At 35.7% G+C, this 11,800-nt stretch overlaps 1 long non-coding RNA gene across 1 annotated transcript in view; it reads right to left on the bottom strand.

Moving 5' to 3' along the window:
- Nucleotides 1-4,738: 4,738 nt before the first annotated feature.
- The window catches only part of LOC147340263 (uncharacterized), a 430,014-nt gene continuing 422,952 nt past the window's right edge, over nucleotides 4,739-11,800 (bottom strand). Inside the window, exons 2-3 of the long non-coding RNA XR_015159925.1 lie at nucleotides 6,611-6,775; nucleotides 4,739-5,007 (exon numbers count right to left, since the gene is read on the bottom strand). This is a non-coding gene — a long non-coding RNA (uncharacterized LOC147340263). The remainder of the gene's footprint in view (nucleotides 5,008-6,610; nucleotides 6,776-11,800) is intronic.

The following is an 11,800-nucleotide window of genomic DNA, read 5'->3' as shown; positions in this document are numbered from 1 at the left end:
TCTCTTTTGCTGTCTCATATACAGGGTTATTGTTACCATCTTTCTAAATTCCATATATATGCATTAGTATACTGTATTGGTGTTTTTCTTTCTGGCTTACTTCACTCTGTATAATAGGCTCCAGTTTCATGCACCTCATTAGAACTGATTCAAATGTATTATTTTTAATGGCTGAGTAATACTCCATTGTGTATATGTACCACAGCTTTCTTATCCATTCATCTGCTGATGGACATCTAGGTGGCTTCCATGTCCTGGCTATTATAAGCAGTGCTGCAATGAACATTGGGGTACATGTGTCTCTTTCCCTTCTGGTTTCGTCAGTATGTATGCCCAGCAGTGGGATTGCTGGATCATAAGGCAGTTCTATTTCCAGTTTTTTAAGGCATCTCCACACTGTTCTCCATAGTGGCTGTACTAGTTTGCATTCCCACCAACAGTGTAAGAGGGTTCCCTTTTCTCCACACCCTCTCCAGCATTTATTGCTTGTAGACTTTTGGATCACAGCCATTCTGACTGGCTGTTTCTGCTTTTTAATATGCTGTCTAGGTTGGTCATAGCTTTTCTTCCAAGGAGCAAGTGTCTTTTAATTTTGTGGCTGTAGTTACCACCTACAGTGATTTTGGAGCCCCCCAAATTAAAGTCTCTCACTGTTTCCATTGTTTCCCCATCTATTTGCCATGAAATGATGAAAAGCTTTTACTTGTTTCTTAACTATCTAAATTAATTCAATTAAGAGGCTGGCTCAGAGAAAGAGCTATTGCAAGAGGTAAGTTTTGTTTGTATGTATAGACAAGTATCTAATTACCAAACGTTTGTTTTTCTTACTGTCCTGTAAATTACCCTCCTCCCCTTTGAAGCTCTAGGCCCCTGACCCATTCCTTAGCTCTGGATGGTATATAAGCCTCAACAGCCACACTTGCTTTTGGGTCCTATGTTTGTATGGGACTCTCATGCATATATAATTAAATTTGTTTTTCTCTTGTTAATATGTCTTATATCAATGTAATTACTGGACCAGTCAATAGAACCAAGAAATTTACAGGAAATATTCTTCCTGCCGTACAACATAAACTCTCTATTGGTGGCACTTGTTGCTATGATATCAAAGAGTCACTCTACTCATTGACAGAGATAACTTGCTTTAAATTCCTTAAAGCCTGCAATTATATTTATTGTGGGGGAAACAGATGAAAGAAGCATGTAAAAGTTAAAGTAAGGAGTACAGTAGTTGCCACAAAGATCTATACTAATGGAATGAATGTGATAGATAATCCTTAAATAAATGGATATTTTCTCATATACATTTTTTTATTTTTTCTCTCTCTGTTGGACGCCTGAAAGTGAGAGCTCTAAATATTATATTTAAATACCCATTTTGTCCAGTGATCATAAAGTGATTGAATGTGGTTAGCAAATTCAGCTTCAAATGTTAATATTTTTTTTAAAAATATATAAAATGTATAAATATTTTAATTTTACTATCTGTAAAACAGTAACCACTTTTTTAACACATTTTTTATTCTTGCTAGATTTCATCAAGGTTTCTATTTTTTTTTTCTATATCTTCAAATTCTTTTCCCATTTAGGTTATTACAGAATACTTAGTAGTGTTCTATTTAGTAGAGTTCCCTATGCTATACAGTAGGTCCTTGTTGGTTATCTATTTTGCATATAGCAGTATGTACATATTCATCACAAACTCTCAGTCTGACCCTCCCCCACACCCTTCCCCTCTGGTCACCATAAATTCATTCTCTAAGACTGTGAGTATGTTTCTGTTTTGTAGATAAGATAATTTGTATCATTTTTTAACTTGATAAATAATTTTAATCTTTAATCTTTCATAAGTGTTTTGCCTAGCTCGGAGGACAGATTTGTACCCGTAATTAAACATTAAAGTAGTTGCTTTTTCACAAATATATGTATGAGCATGTCCTCTCCAAAGATAGGGAAAGTCAGTGTTACAGAAGTTAAAACAAGAGTGAAAACATAAATAATTATTTCCAACTCTAAATAAATATAGAGGACACTTAACATTAAATTTTATATGGGAAAGATGGAAAATATAAATATTCTGCATTTATGATGTTAGTAAGCTTTTTTTTCTGTTGCCATTATGCAAATTAATTGTGTAGATGAGTTTCACTTATTTGAAGCCTAGATAAAATCACCTAGATAGCTTGGGCAGAAAGTATGCAAAACCACTAGACCATTCAGGTATGACCTAAATCAAATCCCTTAGGATTATACAATGAAGGTGACAAATAAATTCAAGGGATTAGATCTGATAGACAAAGTGTCTGAAAAACTGTGGATGGAGGTTCATGACATTGTACAGGAGACTGTGATCAAGACCATCCCAAAGGAAAAAAAAAATGCAAAAAGGCCAAATGGTTGTCTGAGGAGGCCTTACAAATAGCTGTGAAAAGAGAAGCTAAAGACAAAGGAGAAAAGGAAAGCTATACCCATCTGAATGCAGAGTTTCAAAGATTAGGAAGGAGAGATAAGAAAGTTTTCCTCAGTGACCAATGCAAAGAAATACAGGGAAACAACAGAATGGGAAAGACTAGAGATTGCTTCAAGAAAATTAGAGATACCAAGGGAACATTTCATGCAAAGATGGGCACAATAAAGGACAGAAATGATATGGACCTAACAGAAGTAGAAGATACTAAGAAGCGATTGCAAGAATACACAGAACTGTACAAAAAAGATCTTCATGACCCAGATAACCATGATGGTGTGATCACTCACATATAGCTATACATCCTGGAATGCAAAGTCAAGTGAGCCTTAGGAAGCATCACTACAAAGAAAGCTAGTGGAGGTGATGTGATTCCAATTGAGCTATTTCAAATCCTAAAAGCTGAGGCTGTTAAAGTGCTGGACATGTTAACATGCCAGCAAATTTGGAAAACTCAGCAGTGTCCACAGGAGTGTAAAAGGTCAATAGTTGTCATTGCAATCCCAAAGAAAGGCAATGCTAAAGAATCTTCAAACTACCCTACAATTGCATTCATCTCACATGCTAGCAAAGTAATGCTAAAAATTCTCCAAGCCAGGCTTCAGCAATACATGAACCATGAATTTCCAGATGTTAAAGCTGGATTTAGAAAAGGCAGAGGAACCAGAGATCAAACTGCCAACATCCATTGAATCATCAAAAAAGCAAGAGAATTTCAGAAGAAACATCTACTTCTGCTTTATTGACTATGCCAAAGCCTTTGTGTGGATCACAACAAAGTGTGGAAAATTCTTAAAGAGATGGGAATTCCAGACCACCTTACCTGCCTCCTGAGAAATCTGTTTGCAGGTTAAGAAGCAACAGTTAGAACTGGACATGGAACAAAAGGCTGGTTCCAAATTGAGAAAGGAGTATGTCAAGACTGTATGTTGTCACCCTGCTTATTTAACTTACATGCAGAGTAGATCATGCAAAATACTGGGCTGGATGAAGCACAAGCTGGAATCAAGATTGCTGGGAGAAATATCAATACCATCAGATACACAGGTGACACCACCCTTATGGCAGAAGGCGAAGAAGAACTAAGAGCCTCTTGATAAAAGTGAAAGAGGAGAGTGAAAATGATCACTTAAAGCTCATCACTTAAAAATCTAAGATCATGGCATCTGGTCCCATCATTTCATGTCAAACAAATGGTGAAACAAAGGAAAAAGTGACAGACTGTATTTTTGAGGGGCTCCAAAATCACTGCAGATGGTGACTGCAGCCATGAAATTAAAAGATCCTTGGTCCTTGGAAGAAAAGATATGACCAAACAAGACAGCATATTAAAAAGAAGATACATTACTTTGCTAACAAAGGTCCGTCTAGTCAAAGCTGTGGCTTTTCCAGTAGTCATTTATGGGTATGAGAGTTGGACTATAAAGAAAGCTGAGCACCAAAGAATTGATGCTTTTGAACTCTGGTGTTGGAAAAGACTCTAGAGAGTTCTTTGGACTGCAAGGAGATCAAACCAGTCAATTCTGAGTAAAATCAGTCTTGGGTATTCATTGGAAGGACTGATGCTAAAGCTACCCTCCAATACTTTGGCCACCTAATGGGAAGAACTGACTCATTTGAAAAGACTCTGATGCTGGGAATGGTTGAAGGCAGGAGGAGAAGGGGACGACAGAGGATGAGATGGCTGGATGGCATCATCACCTCGTTGGACATGAGTTTGAGCAAGCTCCGGGAATTGTTTATGGACAGGGAAGTCTGGTGTGCTGCATTCCATGGGATCGCAGATAGTCAGACATGACTGAGCAACTGAACTGACCTGAGACAGCTTGGTGTAGTGAAAAAAGATTTGACTTAGAGACAGACAGACCAGAGTTGGATTTCTGGATCTGTCATATAATAGCTATATGTGTGCTGTGCTCAGTCGCTCAGTCGTATTCAATTCTTTGCAACCCCAGGCTCCTTTGTCCATGGGGATCTCCAGACAAGCGTACTTGGGTGGGTTGCCATGCCCTCCTCTAATAGCTATCTGATTTTGTGCAAACTTCTGAGGCTCATTTTCTGAATTTATTATGTGAGAATAAATCATGAAATGCCATTATTTTGAGGCTCAAATGAGATGTTATGTATTAAGATACTTTTAAAATGTAAAAGTTTGCATTAATTATACCCCAATAAATCTACTAATGCAATTGAATGTTTATTATAACAATGCAGAAACAGTTTGTGTAATTGTTCTTTTCCTTTTGAGGAATAAATGCATCCTAAAATCTATACAATTTCAATATTTTTATTCTAATTAAAAATAGGATCACAGAATATCAATGTTGAAATAAACTTTAGAGCTAATCTGGTTCATCACTGTGTAGAGAGGAGCTTTGAATCCACGATGGAAAGGTACTTGCCTTAGGTTATGAAATTAGTAGCAACACCAAAATTGGAATTCTGGTCCCTTTCTTCCAGGCTAGGGCCATTCTTCATTGCAATGGTGTTTAAGTTTTGTTATGAAACTACTGTCCATCCTCAAATTTCCCTTTATTTCCCTGAATCAAGATATTAATATGCATTGTTAGCCAGGATTCTCCTAGAGGAACAATCACTTTACATGAAGAAGATAACCTAGGAGGCAATTCTTCCATACATATTGAAAATCTTCCTGCTAGTTTATTGGCAACTACTGAATAGATCCTGGATCAATAAGTAGGAAAGTCAAGAAATGTGATCCAGCTGAAGGGCATGCTATTCTTTCTCAGGGATATTCATATCTTGGACTTTTTGGGAGCAACAAAGAGAAAATGTTACCAACTAGCTGGTGATAACTGTTCCTATAGTGTTCATCTGATTCCTTTAACCCTGGCACTGCCATAGAAGTTTATTATCTACAAAGTACATTTACATTTATTACCTCAAATTATTCTCACAACTACATGAGGTAGTGATTATTATTCCTGTATTACAAATGAGAAAATTGAGACTCAGATAGATTAAATGAATTACTCGAAGTTACATGGTAAATAAGAGGGAGAACTTTCCATTCAAATTCTGTCTTCAAATAAAAATATCTTGCCCGTATACCATAGTTGTCTATAACTTTGGCATACTTAATAAATTCTGAAAATATTATTAAAGATGCAATTAAAAGTTAATGAATACATGTGGAAAAAGTTCTAAAAGGTTGTAATTTAAAATAGACAAATATTTCCACCTCTCTGAAACTACATAAACATTTATAAATTATAAAAATAAAAGAGCTTTAAATTCATTAGACTGATCAAGTGTCCAAAAGTATGTGACACAAATCTAGATTCAGTCAGAACAAACTGCACTGTTGCTTTAGCTAAATAAAAATATCTCAGAGTGGAAGTCTTAATTTCTACACACAAAAGGACATATTTGCTCTGGAAAATTTGGTTTCTATTTACATAATCTATGGAAAAAATTCAGAAGAAAAAAGGAAAAAGTCATAGTCATGGCTTTTTCACTACTGAGAATGATTGCTTCTTTCTGTAGTGCTAGCTTTTCTTTGGTTGCATATATTTGAATTGCTGAAGCAGTTTTTGAATATACTATGTGAAAAACTTTCCTGGAAAACTAAAATTAAGTAGAGGTACAATTCTTCATGAGCAAACCATGAAATGATAAAGGCATAGTTTTCTCTTAGATATTTATTCCTATTTAAATTCAGTGTTACAAGTCAGAGAGACCTGGACCTAAAACACAACCCAGAATTTAATAATTACATGACCTTAGGCAAGTCAAGTAATCTGTTCAAGACTGTTTTCTATGTGTAAAGTAGAGATGGTCATAGTATGTAGACTGTTAGATTGTTATGAGGATTAAATGAGATAGCATATGTAAAGCTCTTGGTACTTGACAAAGCTCAATAAATGATAGTCCCTTTACTCTCACTCCCTCCTCTTGCTCCCTCCTATGGTGATTTCCTATTGCAAAAGCCTACTTTCTTCAAGCTAAGAAGATAATCCTTTTAGCTGTGTTCTTCAAGTTTTCACTATTATTTTGATGGCTCAACATTTCTGAAAGGTTAACTTTCTTATAAAAATCATCTCAGCTTCTTATACAGAGCATGATAATATTCTTTCCAACACATACACTCACCCCAACAACAATAAGCACCAAAGTACTCACCTCTTAACATCTTAGACATTAACAATATCTGACACAGATTCTCCGGAAGCTCAATTCTTCTTTGGAAGCATGTAGTCCACATCAGTATTTCTTACTTGTGTGGCTTATCCATTACACCATGGCTTTTATCCTCTGTTGCTGAGGCAGGAATGTCGAGTTCAAAGCCTTAGGAAAGGGAGATTCCAATAGACTTACATGAGCAGAAGGCAAATCTATGCTGAGAACTCAATAAGTTATCCTCTGAAACACATTTTACACTTTTAAAGTTCAGTACTATAGTCAGGGCAGCAAGAGATTTGGATCTCAAAGGTTTATAGTTCTTTTCAATAACTGCTACTCTGAGGTATAGCACTCTTTTACTCTCATATATATTGACATTCAGAATCTTACACAGGTCTACAGAGCTCATCTCATGACTGTGGATAAGACTCAAGCTTTAAAAAAAAAGTAGCTGAATTATATACACACATGTGCACACACATATATTTAAAAAGGAAAATCATACATGCAGAGTGATTAAAAAAAAAAACCTACTTTATGTAGACTTTTCATTGAATGTTTCAACAGAATGTTTCCAGATAGAGCTTATGTACAATTTGCAGATTAGGTATGACTATATCCTCTTGTTATTAATCCCCACAAAACAAAATAAGATAATAAATCTTAGAGGATTACAATTTAGAATAAACATTAATTTCCTAATGACTCAAAGTATATCAAATTTCTACCTTGAAGAGCTTTTCTATCTTTCAGTTGACTCACAGTCCAATTAGCAAAAAGACACAGATGCAATTTATAAAGTTGACAAAAATAAGAAAAACACTTGGATAAGACTAGTTTTGAAACTTCTACCTATTTCCTTCTACCTCACCTCAAAAGAAATTAATTAATAATCTTTTTGGAAAATTTAAAATGCTAAATCATTACACTAATAGCAAATTGAAAGTGAAGTGAAAGTGTTAGTTGCTCAGTCATGTCTGACTCTTTGCTACCCCATGGACTGTAGCCTGCCAGGCTACTCTGTCCATGGAATTCTCCAGGCAAGAATACTGGAGTGGGTAGCCATTTCTTTCTTCAGGGGATCTTCCCAACCCAGGGTTCAAACCCAGGTCTCCTAATTACAGACAGATTCTTTACCATCTGAGCCACCATCTTCTAATTTCAAGTAGGGGCTCCCCTGGTGGCTCAGCAGTAAAGAATCCACCTGCCAATTCAGTAGACATGGCTTCTATTCCTGGGTCGGGAAGATCTCCTGGAGAAGGAAAATGGCAACCCATTCCAGTATTCTTGCCTAGTAAATCCCAGAGACAGAGGAGCCTGGTGGGCTACAGTCCATGGAGTTGCAAAGAGTCAGATACAACTTAGCGACTAAAACAACAAAAACAATTTTAAGTAGTTCAAAACATGTTTCTCATTTACGAGATCATTAAACCAAGAACCACATATGGTCTGACAAAGGTTTGTGGATATTATTATCATTATCCTCACTTCCTAACTTTGTGTATTTTCCCATTTCCTGAATATGAATAGTGTGTGTGAATATATTTTTCAAGCTCCAAATCAGGCCATAAAATCTGATAAATAATGTTTTTGTATTACTTCTGGGTGCCAGATGCAATCCAAGAGATGTAACTTTGATTTGAAAAACTGAGACTTCCTGGGACACTGTTATGGTTTTTAAGGCTACTAGGAAATAAACTTTGAAATTTAGAATGTCTTGGAAATTTTGGTTACTGTATGAATAGTCATGCAGTCATTAGTCATTGACTTAGGGATCTGATAGGTAAAAAAAAAAAAATCAATTTAAAGTCAATATATGAGAAACTGTAATAATATTTAAGCTCAAATCATTAGAGAATATATTTAACATTTCATTTGGACATATATGAATTTCAAGAAAATGGCATGTATTGTAGATTTATTCAAATAAGCCCCAAAACTTTATAAGATATGAAATATGTTTAAGAGTGAGACACTGTTCTTGGATTGATAACTCTTGTGTATGTTATCAGGATCTTAGGGTTACTGCAAGCAGTAACCTGATATCACCTATTTGTGGGAAAATATATTCTCATGAGGTGCTGGCATTTGAGCTGGCCCTACCAGCAAATATGTTGTTAGGTGTAGCTCCCTGTTGCCACAGTTATGATGATAAAAGGATTGACCTTGTTTACCCACATTTGCCCCTTCTGATTTTACAGTTTTGATGATTTAGAGATTTAATAATACTACATTTGTGGGTAGCCAAAAAAAAAAAAAAAGCTCACAGTCTGCCTCTGGAATCTAGAAGGACACTAAAAAGGATGTTCTTAGTAGCTTTCATTCTCCTATGCTGTTTCTTGAAGACAGGGTGATTTTTATTCATCCCTAAGTTCCCTGTGCTGAGCCTCACATGTAATAGATGCCCCACAAATATATGCTAAATTGCTCACAAAATCCCCAAGGAAGAAAGCATTTCCACCACATTCCAAGCTTTTCTGTTTCTCTTCATTACTGAATAGTAGCTATATCCTTGACGTGACTGTCATCTTTTAGGCAACTGAGATAGGAAGCAATGTTTTGAAGCACAAGTAATCGTTATTCATGCAAACGTGGATATACGTCTTAGAGGAGCTGTTACTCGTCTACTTTCCTGTGTGCCCAGGATGAACGAGATACATGGCATACTTCCAAGTGCCATCTGTGAAACTCATGGTCCTTAAAAGAAGCAGTAGTATGTTGCAACTTGGCTATTTAAGCTAATTTCTTGTAGTGGGTTAAGAAGCACAATTGGTGACTATTAACTACATATCTCCCTCAGAATAAAATCTTTCTAGAGTACAGAAGGTGGTAAAGAAGGTTAAGAAAGCATGTCAGTCTTTGCTAGCTTTCCAGAAATCTAATCTTCACAATGGTCTGACTGAAGAGAGAGAGGCATTGGGAGGGAGACAGAAAGAAAATCAAATCAAAATAAACATGATCAAACAATAGCAAAGAACAAATATATATACAACAGAATCACAAGAATTTTCCAAATTCCATGAGTAAGTTAAAGGGCTACATATTAGAACAGATGACCCCCACAAGAAAAAAACAAGTCTCTATTAGAAAAAGCAGTCAATTCTGGTTTCCTCAGTGTGTATGCCCAGCAATGGGACTGCTGGTCGTATGGCAGTTCTATTTCCAGTTTTTTAAGGAATCTCCACACTGTTCTCCATAGTGGCTGTACTAGTTTGCATTCCCACCAATAGTGTAAGAGGCTTCCCTTTTCTCCACACCTTCTCCAGCATTTATTGCTTGTAGACTTTTGGATCGCAGCCATTCTGACTGGCGTGAAATGGTACCTCATTGTAAAGTAAAAAATAATAATAATAATAATAAATTTTAAAAAAAGAATCATTAAAAAAAAGAAAATTTCAAAAAAAAAAAAAAGCAGTCAAATTGTAGACTTGTTTCCTATTTCTTACCATTTGGAAAGAAGAATCATTTCCCTTTGTGCAGCTGATGAGTCAGAAACCAATTTTTTTCCCTTGATGGAAAAAAAAAAAAACTTTCCTTTGCTCAAATATATATTTTTACATATGCATATACAAATATGTATGTGTGCTCAGTTGCTTCAGTCACGTCTGCTCTTTGCAACCCTATGGACTGCAGCTCACCAGGCTGTTCTGTCCATGAGATTCTCCAAACAAGAATACTGGAGTGGGTTGCCATGGCCTCCTCCCAGGGATCTTTCCAACCCAAGGGTTGAACCCATGTCTCATATGTCTCCTGCATTGCAGATGGATTTTTTACCATCGGGGAAGCCTTATGTACACACACACACACACACACACATATATTTACATATAGATAAATAGATAGATATCAACATATATTGAGGAACATATCATTGTAATAGAGACAGTCCATATATAGTAAACCATTAATTTAGGTTAAGCCAATAAGAGCCCAACAGATCTTTCTAATAAGAGACTGTTAAGTAGGCCAGTGATTGACTTACTTTTGTGTATTTTCTTAATCTGGAATTAGATTTGTACAGTTTGTTATATGTTCTTACACAAATATTGCTAAATAAAACAAAAAAGATGAAATCTGCACAGTTTTGGAGCCCAACTTGCATGAATAAGTGGTAACCATGTTTTCTCCTAAATATATATATATATGTTCTAATTGGAAGACTTTGAGTTTGGCCATGCAAGTGTAACAGATGGACTGGATATTTTAATGCCTCAAATCTCTTAAGTCCAGAAGTCAAGCAATAGGATTCAAAGACTGAGCATAAATATTGTTGATGTGCTAAAAGTAAACTGTTCTGATGATATACTCACCACCTTTTATCAAACACATATCACTTTCCAAGAACGTCAAATTATCAATTGTTACTTAGCACTTAAAGAAGCCCTCAGGCTATATAGCCTTCTTTAATATGCAAAAAATTAGAGCAAATAATTTAAATTTTAAGAAAATATATTTTCATAGATTCAATCACAAAAAAGTTAAAAAGTGAATAAAAATAAAACATAAAAATCCCCAATATTTATCTCACTTGAGTTTTAGAACCAACATATTCACTTTAAAAAGGTAAATATTATTTTCTCCATTACCTAAGTTTTTTCCCCATCTATCTGTCATGAAGTGATGGGATCAAATGCCATGATCTTAGTTTTTTGAATGTTGAGTTTTAAGCCAGCTTTTTCACTCTCTTCTTTCACCTTCATCAAGAGGCACTTTAGTTCTTCTTTGATTTCTGCCATTAGGGTGGTGTCATCTGCATATCTGAGGTTACTGATATTTCTCCAGGAAATCTGGATTTCAGCTTGTGGTTCACCAGCCTGGTATTTCGCATAATGTACTCTATGTATAAGTTAAATAAGCAGAGTGACAAAATACATCCTTGACGTACTCCTTTCTAAATTTAGAACTAGTCCATTGTTCCATCTCTGGTTCTGACTGTTGCATCTTGATCTGCATACAGGTTTCTCAGGAGGCAGGTAAGATGATCTGGTATTTTCAACTCTTTAAGAATTTTCCACAGTTTGTTGTGATCCACACAGTCAAAGGCTTTAGCTTAGTCAATGAAGCAGAACTAGTTGGCTTTCTGGAATTCTTTTCCTTTTCTATGACCCAACGAAGTTTGGCAAATTTGATCTCTAGTGCCTCTTCCTTTTCTAAATTCAACTTGTATGTCTGGAAGTTCTCAGTTCACAT

Source organism: Bos grunniens, chromosome X (assembly GCF_055505025.1).
Source record: "Bos grunniens cultivar Pamir isolate PY7600 chromosome X, Bosgru_T2T1.0, whole genome shotgun sequence".
Taxonomy (NCBI): Eukaryota; Metazoa; Chordata; class Mammalia; order Artiodactyla; family Bovidae; genus Bos; species Bos grunniens.
Note: the sequence above shows the minus strand (reverse complement) of the source record. Positions and strands in the feature narration are given on the sequence as shown.